Consider the following 9,921-nt stretch of genomic DNA (forward strand, 5'->3'; position numbering starts at 1 on the left):
GGAGCAGATCATGTCCTTTGGACCCAGAGAAGTTCCTCAACCATGGGAAGATTAAGGACAAAGATCTTCCAGAGCTTATAGAGGGAGAAAACCTTCCCCTGGAGCTGACATCTTGAATTTGAATTTTCACCCTATTTTACTGTGAGGAAATAAATTTATCTTTGTTAAAGCCATACTTGTAGTATTTCTATTATGGCAGCACTAGATGACTAAGACAATATGTTGTTGTTGTTGTTTTTGCATTACCTTTTTGTTATGGATTACTAACTTAATTTCAATCCTTTTCACTTACCAAGACATTTTCCTAATACAATTTATAGCCTATTTTTACAAATGTTCCATGTAGGATTTGAAAAACATGTATGCTGTACTATTGAATTCTATGTCCTATGACGACCACTAGTTCAGTTGTAAAAACGGTGTTGTTCAAATATGAGTCTTTATTGATTTTAATCTGCTTATTTTATCAGTTACTGAGAGAAGTGTAATAATTTCACCATATGATGATGAATTTGTATATTTCTCATTTTGGTTATGCAAATTGTTTCTTTACATACTTTGAGGCCACTTAATAGCAAGTGTATACAAATTTAGAATTGTTTATTCTTCCAGGCACATTGAAACACATATCAATATTCAGTGAAACTCTTTCTCTCTGGTAATATCTTTTAGGCTAAAAAACTATTTTGTATAGTATAAACATAGATACAGATGATATCTTCTTGTTGGTATTTGAATGATATAACTCTTCCGTGCTTTTATATTCAAGCTTTTTGTGCCTTTACATTTTAGATGTGTTTCTTGTAAACAGCATATGGTTGTTTGTTGTTTTGGATTTTTTCGTTTGTTTTCCTTCTATTGCAGTCTGGCAACTTTGGCCATTTAATTGAAGTCCATTTACATTTAAAGTAAGGACTGACTTTAAACTGAACAATAAAAAAAAAAATAGTTTAGCTTAATTAGTAACAAATGTTTGCCTTAAGGTTTTTGCTCTTCTCGGAACTATCTGTATGACATCAAACTGACAAGAGCATTGGAAAGGTTGGATAGGAAGCTTAGGGGGCGGTGAGTTTATGTTAATGGTAGAGGAATAATTCAAAAAAAAGGAGGGTGAGAATCGTTGCACAAATGAAGAATGAAATCAATATCACTGAATTGTACATGCAGTAATTGTTGAATTTGTGTACATTTTGCTGTGTATATTTTCAACAATAACAATAAAGAACTGAAATATTTCATCTATTATCTTAAATTTTTTTACTTGTCTCATGTCCTATATTTCTTTCCTCCCCTTTGTTACTTTTCCTTCATTGATTCTGTATTATTTCTTTTTTCTTTTAATCTTTATTAGTTTGGAAGTTATATACTAGTTATCTAGTCTCTTGGTTGTTATGCTTGAAATGATAAATTGCATCCTTGACTGATGAAAGTCTAATGTTGGTATTTTGCCCTCCTCCAATAAAAATGCCTTAAAAAAAAATCCATTGCCATTAAGTTGATTCTGACTCATAGTGACACTATACGATTTCCAAGCCTGTAAATCTTTACAGAAGCAGACTGCCACATCTTTCTCCCATGGAGTGGCTGGTGGGTTCAAACCATCAAACTTTTGGTTAGCAGCCAAGCTCTTAAACACTGCATCACCAGGGCTCGTTAAAAATACCTTAAAAAAAAAAAAACCGTTGTGGTCCAGTCGATTCCGACTCATAGCGACCCTGTAGGACAGGGTAGACCTTCCTCGTAGGGTTTCAAAGGGGCGGCAGGTGGATTCGAGCTGTTGACCTTTTGGTTAGCAGCCGAGCCCTTAACCATGGCACCACCAGAAAAAAACCTTGCCTTTGCAGTCAAGCCAATTCTGACTCATAGTGACCCTATAGGACAGAGTAGACCTGTCCAATAGGGTTTCCAAGGAGTGCCTGGTAGATTTGAACCCCCAATCTTTTGGTTAGCAAACAAAGTCTTAACCACTACATCACCAGGGGTTCCATCGGGACCTTCTAATTCAACTTAACCCCTCCTCACTTTTTAGCCATTGTAAAGATATGAATTCCATGAATGCTCGGCCTTCACAAAATATTATCCTTATTGCTGTTTTGTGCAGTAAACTTCCTTTAGATTTTTCCACATATTCATAATTGCCAATTCTCATCATTCCTTCCTGCAAATCTTCCATCTGTGATCATTTTTATTTTGCTCTGTAATATTTTCTTCAATATAAATGTGCTGGAGTGAAAACTATGAATTTTTCTTTCTCTGAAATTGTCTTTATTTAAACTTCATTCTTGAAGAACATTTTGCTGGGCATAGAATTCTAGACTCATTTTCTTTCACACATTGAAGATATCATTTTACCCTCTTTTGGATTGTATTCTATTGTTACTGCTGAAAAAGATTTTTCAAGCTTAATATGATTCTTTTCTTTTAGATTTACTTTGATTCTGGTTTTCTGAAATTTCCAAATAATTTGTCTATGAATGGAATTTATTATTTGTTATGCCTAGGATTGGTTGGGATTTTTGAAGAATGGATTATTTTTTCAGTTTTGGAAATTTTCAAATATTGCTTAAAAAAACAAAAACCAAAGCCATTACCATCGAGTCAATTCTGACCCTTTATGACAGAGTAGAACCACCCCAAAGGGTTTCCAAGGAGCATCTGGTGGTTTTGAACCGCCACCTTTTTGATTAACAGCCAATAGGAGCCGAGCTTTTAACCACTGTGCCACCAGCACTCTAAATATTGCTTAAGTTTCTTTCTTTCTTTTTTCCTACTTCTGGGGCTAAAATTATGTTTAATTTAGAACTCATAGTACTCTCTATTCGTAGCTACAACAGAATATTCTCTATTCTGTCTGTGCTCTTTTCTGAAGAATGTCATCCTATTCACTTATTTTTCTCTTCAGCCATATGTAATCTGCTATTAAACCCATTCACCCAGTTCCTAATTTGGATTCTTTTGATTTTCCATTCTGAAATTTTTAATTTCTAGTTGTTGTTTTTTTAATGTTGTTGTTTTCCAAATTTGAAGTTTCATGTTTGATAGTTTCTAATTCTCTGTTGGCTTTTCTAAGTCTATAATTTATTTCTCTTAGCATTGTATGAATATTTGTCCTACAGTCTGGGTAATTCAGTCATTTATAGTAACTGTGGTTATGTTTCTGATGTATGTTTTGCACTGATTCTTTTCCTTTTTTGTATCAACTCATGTGTCTACTCATCCTTGATTTTATGGTGGGCATTGTGATGATGTCACTTTTCTTCAGAAATAATTTTCATTTGCTTCTTCTAGGTGCCTGGACACTAACAATTTGAAATAACCTTAATCAACATTAGGATTTGAAATCTTCTAAGTCATCCACATGTTTCAAAGCATAGCTTTAATCTAGGTAAAGACTGGTTTACTTCTGTCTCAGTCTTATAACTGGAGTACAGCCCTTCGGGTTCCCACCTGTAAGCATCCTGTATATATTAGGGATGCTCTCTTGGCAAACTCAGGATTCCACTGTTGACCATCTAATCTTACAAAGGTACCAATATGCCATTCACAATCTCAGTCACCTCTTCAAGATCAGCAAATGTCCCAGAAGAAAAGAGCCCCAAATGTCAATTTCAAACCTTTGTTTTCTCTTCTTATGTCCAATTTTGGCCTCATGATTTCTAGCTTTTTATTTCACTGATTTTTTTTGAATATTTTTTAAATATTTCATACAAATTATTTTAGCAGGGGAGTTTGTACAAAGCAACTAGTCAAATTTTACTGGAAGTGAAATTTATAGTTAACTTTTAATTTTATTGAAGAGTCATTAGTAAAAATCAGCTCCTATAAGTAAGATGTACAGTTTTGTGATATATATGATTTTCCTCAGAAGAGTAAATTTTATGTATAAAATGTTCAAGAAATAGAACTTGCTGCTTTCTCCCCATAGCTTTCATAGCCTCGTTAATAACCTGATTCCTCAAAAAATAGATTATGGGGTTTAGCATGAGAGTTACAATGCTGTACAATACTGATATCAGTCTGTCTTTCTCCAGTGAATAAGCTGAGATGGGTCATACATATGTGAAGATAGAGATTCCATAGTAAAGACGGACAATGACCAGGTGGGAGGCACATGTAGAAAATGCCTTTTGCCTTCCCTCTGAAGAACTGATCCTTAAAATGGTAGAAATGATATAAAAGTATGAAAGGATGATACACAAGAGAGGAGTCCAACCATCAAAGGCTCCAGTGGAGAGCAGCACTAGCTCATTGACAGAAGTGTCCCCACAAGACAAGGTCAGCAAAGGTGGGATGTCACAGAAAAAATAATTCATCTGATTATTCCCACAGAAGGGCAGGTGGAGGGTCAGTACTGTGTGCACCACTGAGTTGAGGAAACCACCAGCCCATGACGATGCTGCTAACTGGCTGTATTTAGTCTTGTTCATAATAATTGAATATCTTAAGGGTTTGCAGATTGCTACATAACAATCATATGCCATTGCTGCCAAGAGCAGGGACTCTGACCCCACAAAGAAAATAAATGCAAAAAGTTGAGCCATACAACCCCCGTAAGAAATGTTTTTCTTCTCTGACAGAAGATACACCATTATCTGGGGAACATTGGTGGTGGTGTAGCAGATGTCAATAAATGCTAAGTTTTCCAGAAAAAAATACATCGGTGTGTATAGACGTGCATCAAACATGGTCACCAAGATAAGGAAAATATTTTTCCCAAGGTATAGATATAAGTTACAAGGAAGTTAGTGAAAAGTAAAAATTGCAGCTCATTTAAGTTGGAGAATCCTAAGATGATAAACTGGAACAAAGCTGTCGGGTTTTCTCCTTCCATAAGGTGTCTCTGGTTTGCTTTTTGAAATTGGGAACAGGGAACCACAGATTTCTGTAATCATGTACTGCTCCAGAAATAGACTACAAAACAAGGAAAAAAAAAAACTTCACAGATGAAAGAGTAAAATTATTTATGAACAACAACCTCGGGCGTGGCTGTAAAAATCCACAATCCCATAACAAATGGACTCTGGAATCTAGCATCCGGCATAAATGTGAACACAGCCATTCACCTGTAGGTCAAATCCCTTAAAATGAACAGAACACACAGTTTTGAAATTTAAAGTAAACCATAAAAGGCTACTTGCACCATAAGGACAATCTGCTAATGGGAGGAAGCCAAGGCCCATCTGCTTTGTTTTCCTGAAATGGTAGTGGCTTCTGGTACTGGCTCATGTTAAATTTTCACGAGTTTTGTAAGCTGGTTATTAAACACAGCCATTAGTAAAAATAAAATCACATAAACTCATAATTCAATAAACTATACTAAAAACAAAGGTAACAAATACATAAAACTCATCATTTCCTAGTCATTTTACATTTTACTATTATTTATGCTTTTGGGATTATGGCTTCTATTGTATCTATCGGCAGGCAATGCCATATGATAGCGTGTCACTGCACATCTCTTCCCAAATCCGTGTTCATGACACTACACTGCTAGCCTGAAATTGGCCGTGGTAGAAGTATTTACACCAGAGAATTTGTCAAATGTTATAAATCAGGGCTTGATTGATGGCTTTGTTGACTGCCTAAGCTTAAGAAATATGATGGAGAAAATGTTAATAATGCACATTAAACTTTAAAACATGTCATGTTCAAAGCCATTACATTGTGAATAACTGAAAAAGCCATGAGGCAATTTTCTTCCCGTATTCGGAAACTGTTATCTGCTTTATCAAAAATGTCACTCATGTCCTGAATGAGTGCAATACGGACACAGAACCCCATTGATTCAATTCTGTCTCACTTATTCACATAAACAAAAACATCAACCAACATCCATGGCATTCATCAATGATGTGAGTGACTTATTTGTTGAACTGGATAGAATTCCAGCATTTATTCACAGCCTAATTTTGTCAAATCATAATTGGATTTCAACCATAGATTGATTATGGATACAAGTATTCAGCAAAAATCAAGAAAAACATTCCATAAGCATTAATTATCTATATGTAATTGACAATAAAGAGTATTGTATGTTTTATTATTACTTGTATATTGTATATCACACATTCTTCATATTAGTTAAATTTATTATAAATATTTGTGTGTGTGAGTGTGTATGTGTATTGTTAAAACATTTACTAACCCACCATTGGCTACCGCTCTTGAAAGTACAGCCTTTCTTTCTGGCTTCCTGATTGAGTTCAAAGCAATAAGAAACTTGCCCAAGTTCACAAAGCTCATAAGCACTAATTGAACGATTCCAAGCTAATTAGGTCTGGACCCATAGTCTGAGCTCTTTCAACAACCTAAGATGACAGGTATGTCTCATCCTGCATGCCAATTCTGATCTATTGTTAGAGACTGCATTATAACACTGTATGGATAAATTACATGAAGATACCCCAAGTCATAACTCAACCTATAATATACCCCATTCTACAGTTTTTCATTCAATAGTATATTTTCTGGAACATAGATTTTTTTTTACATACTTGCCAGAGTACAGCCTCTCTTCTTTTCTCTTTGTTGCTCTTGCTCTCACTCCCATCTCTCCCTCTCTCTTAAACACACACACAAGCACTCACACCTGAATTTTTAGGAGATAACCCTACCAAAGGAAAATTAAACTTAGATAATGAGGATACGAGCAATAAAATTAGCTTTGGAAGGTTGTCCTCTATCTTGCTACTAGCTTCTCTTGAACAACTCTTCCCAGTCATGAGGAACATGGGCCAGCCAGATCCTGGTGTTCAGGTTAATCATGCTGGTCATCATACATCAGTAGTAATCATAACTGTATCAAGTTAATTAAAAATATTTCATAGCTTCATAGCTATGCTAGTAAATGGAGAGGAGGGAAAGCACGTCAGAACAAAAACTGTGACAAACTCAGCATCACCAACTACCTAATTAAGTGAACACACAAATTATCTTCAAAATAGGTTAACAGATTTACATTTGTGACTAAATAAATATCTGGGTCCTTATTTGTTGGTGAATTTCTGCATGTGCTGTATTGTCGTAAGAACGGAGGTTTTGTAGAGTGTGTTTTCCAGATTGTAAAGTGATATGGAAAGGAAAATTATTTTTTATAAATTAATACACAAAATGGAAGTGAGTGTCAACCATAGGAAGACGATTTTAATGTTTATGATACAGAAAGTGTTCAAAGAGCAGGGTTAGTTTGTAGTCCCCAAATTAATTGGCTTGGATTTTTTTGGGTTATAAAAGTTGTTTTTGCTGTTAGGTGCAGTCCAGTAGAATTTGACTCATAGTGACCCCATTTGACAGAGTATAACTGACCCATAATGTTTCTAGACTATAATCTTTCTCCTGTGGAGTGGCTGGGTAGTTCAAACTGCCAACCTTTTAGTTAGCCATCAGGTTAACCATGTGTCACCAGGACTCCTGATTATAAGAGTGATATGTGTTTATTGTAGAATGGGTGGATAAACAGAAAAATAAAATATTATAATAATCCTTATCCCCACACCAGAGAAGACTTCCACTAGTAATTTGGTTTATGTCTTTACCTTGGCATGCATGGCAATAAATATTCTCTTGAAATATAAGTTTTTAGAGTTTTATATAATTCCATTATATAGAAGTACCATACCTCTTAATAGTTTTTTTATCAAAGGTTTTGTTGTTATAATTAATATTATACTGAACATCTAAATGACAATAACAAATATCCTTAGGGTCCTCTTTAAGTAATTTGTGAAAATGATTTTCTAGAGCGGGTACAAGTGACCATTTTTTGGATTTTAATGCTACTGGTCATATTAGAGTCTTTTGATGTTTCACTGAAGAGAATGGCATAAGGATCATATTGGTTGATCTTAGGCAATATATCAGAGATGAGAGAGGCAGAACAAGAGAGTAAGGAGACAAGAGTATTTTTCCCTATCTCTGCCACCACTTATATTTTCATTTCAGGAAAGTCACTTAGATTTTCTGGTACTCAAAGGACTCATTTATAAAATTAAGGAAATGTGCTGACTCCAGAATTCTAGGAAATTATTTTGATTATATGACAAAAATTAAATGGTCACTCTGGTTGTTCAGCATAACAAAGAATTTTAAGAATAGATTTTTTAAAAATAATTTTTATTGTGCTTTAAGTGAAAGTTTACAAATCAAGACAGTCTGTCACATATAAGCTCATCTCCACCTTACTCCATAACTCCACTTAAAAAAAAAAAATTTTTTTTTTTTTTCCACTTACTCTCCCCCTAATGAGTCAGCCCGCTACCTCCTCCTGGTCTCTTCTTTCGTGACGGTTTTGCCAGCTTCTAACCTTCTCTACCCTCCCATCTCCCCTCCAGACAGGAGACGCCAACACAGTCTCAAGGGTTCACCTGATACAAGTAGCTCACTCTTCATCAGCATCTCTCTCCTGCCCATTGTCCAGTCCCTTCTATGTCTGATGAGTTGTCTTTGGGAATGGTTCCTGTCCTGGGCCAACAGAAGGTTTGGGGACCATGACCACCGGGATTCTTCTAGTCTCAGTCAGACCATTAAGTCTGGTCTTTTTATGAGAATTTGGGGTTTGCATCCCAATGATCTCCTGCTCCCTCAGGGGTTCTCTGTTGTGCTCCCTGTCAGGGCACTCATCGGTTGTGGCTGTGCACCATCTAGTTCTTCTGGTATCAGGATGATGTTAAGTCTCTGGTTCATGTGGCCCTTTCTGTCTCTTGGGCTCATAGTTATCATGTGACCTTGGTGATCTTCATTCTCCTTTCATCCAGGTGGGTTGAGACCAATTGATGCATCTAAGATGGCCGCTTGTTAGCATTTAAGACTCCAGACGCCACATTTCAAAGTGGGATGCAGAATGTTTACATAATAGAATTATTTTGCCAATTGACTTAGAAGTCCCTTAAGCCATAGTCCCCCAACCCCCGCCCTTGCTCCGATGACCAGCGAAGCATTCAGTTTATCCTGGAAACTTCTTTGGTTTTGGTCCAGTCCAGTTGAGCTGACCTTCCGTGTATTGAGTATTGTCCTTCCCTTCACCTAAAGTAGTTCTTATCTACTAACTAATCAGTAAATAACCCTCTTCCACCCTCCCTCCCTCCCACCCTGTAACCACAAAAGTATGTGTTCTTCTCAGTTTATACTATTTCTCAAGATCTTATAATAGTGGTCTTATACAATATTTGTCCTTTTGCCTCTGACTCATTTCACTCAGCATAATGCCTGCCAGGTTTCTCCATGTTATGAAATGTTTCACAGATTCGTCACTGTTTTTTATCGATTGTAATATTCCATTGTGTGAATATACCATAATTTATTTAACCATTCATCCGTTGATGGACACCTTGGTTGCTTCCAGCTTTTTGCTATTGTAAACAGAGCTGCAATAAACATGGGTGTGCATATATCTGTTTGTGTAAAGGCTCTTATTTCTCTAGGGTATATTCCAAGGAGTGGGATTTCTGGGTTGTATGGTAGTTCTATTTCTAACTTTTTAAGAAAAAGCCAGATAGATTTCCGAAGTGGTTGTACCATTTTACATTCCCACCAGCAGTGTATAAGAGTTCCAATCTCTCCGCAGCCTCTCCAACATTTATTCTTTTGTGTTTTTGGGATTAATGCCAGCCTTGTTGGAGTGAGATGGAATCTCATCATAGTTTTAATTTGCATTTCTCTAATGGCTAATGATCGAGAGCATTTTCTCATGTATCTGTTAGCTGCCTGAATATCTTCTTTAGTGAAGTGCATGCTCATATCCTTTGCCCACTTTTTGATTGGGTTGTTTGACTTTTTGTGGTTGAGTTTTAACAGAATCATATAGATTTTAGAGATCAGGTGCTGGTCGGAGATGTTATAGCTGAAATTTTTTTCCCAATCTGTAGGTGGTCTTTTTGCTCTTTTGGTGAAGTCTTTGGATGAGCATAGGTGTTTGATTTTTAG

At 36.0% G+C, this 9,921-nt stretch overlaps 1 pseudogene; it reads right to left on the bottom strand.

Moving 5' to 3' along the window:
• Window positions 1–3,812: 3,812 nt before the first annotated feature.
• LOC126065471 (olfactory receptor 5V1-like) lies at window positions 3,813–4,831 on the bottom strand (annotated as a pseudogene).
• Between the last annotated feature and the right edge of the window lie 5,090 nt (window positions 4,832–9,921).

This window comes from Elephas maximus, chromosome 1 (assembly GCF_024166365.1).
Source record: "Elephas maximus indicus isolate mEleMax1 chromosome 1, mEleMax1 primary haplotype, whole genome shotgun sequence".
Taxonomy (NCBI): domain Eukaryota; kingdom Metazoa; phylum Chordata; class Mammalia; order Proboscidea; family Elephantidae; genus Elephas; species Elephas maximus.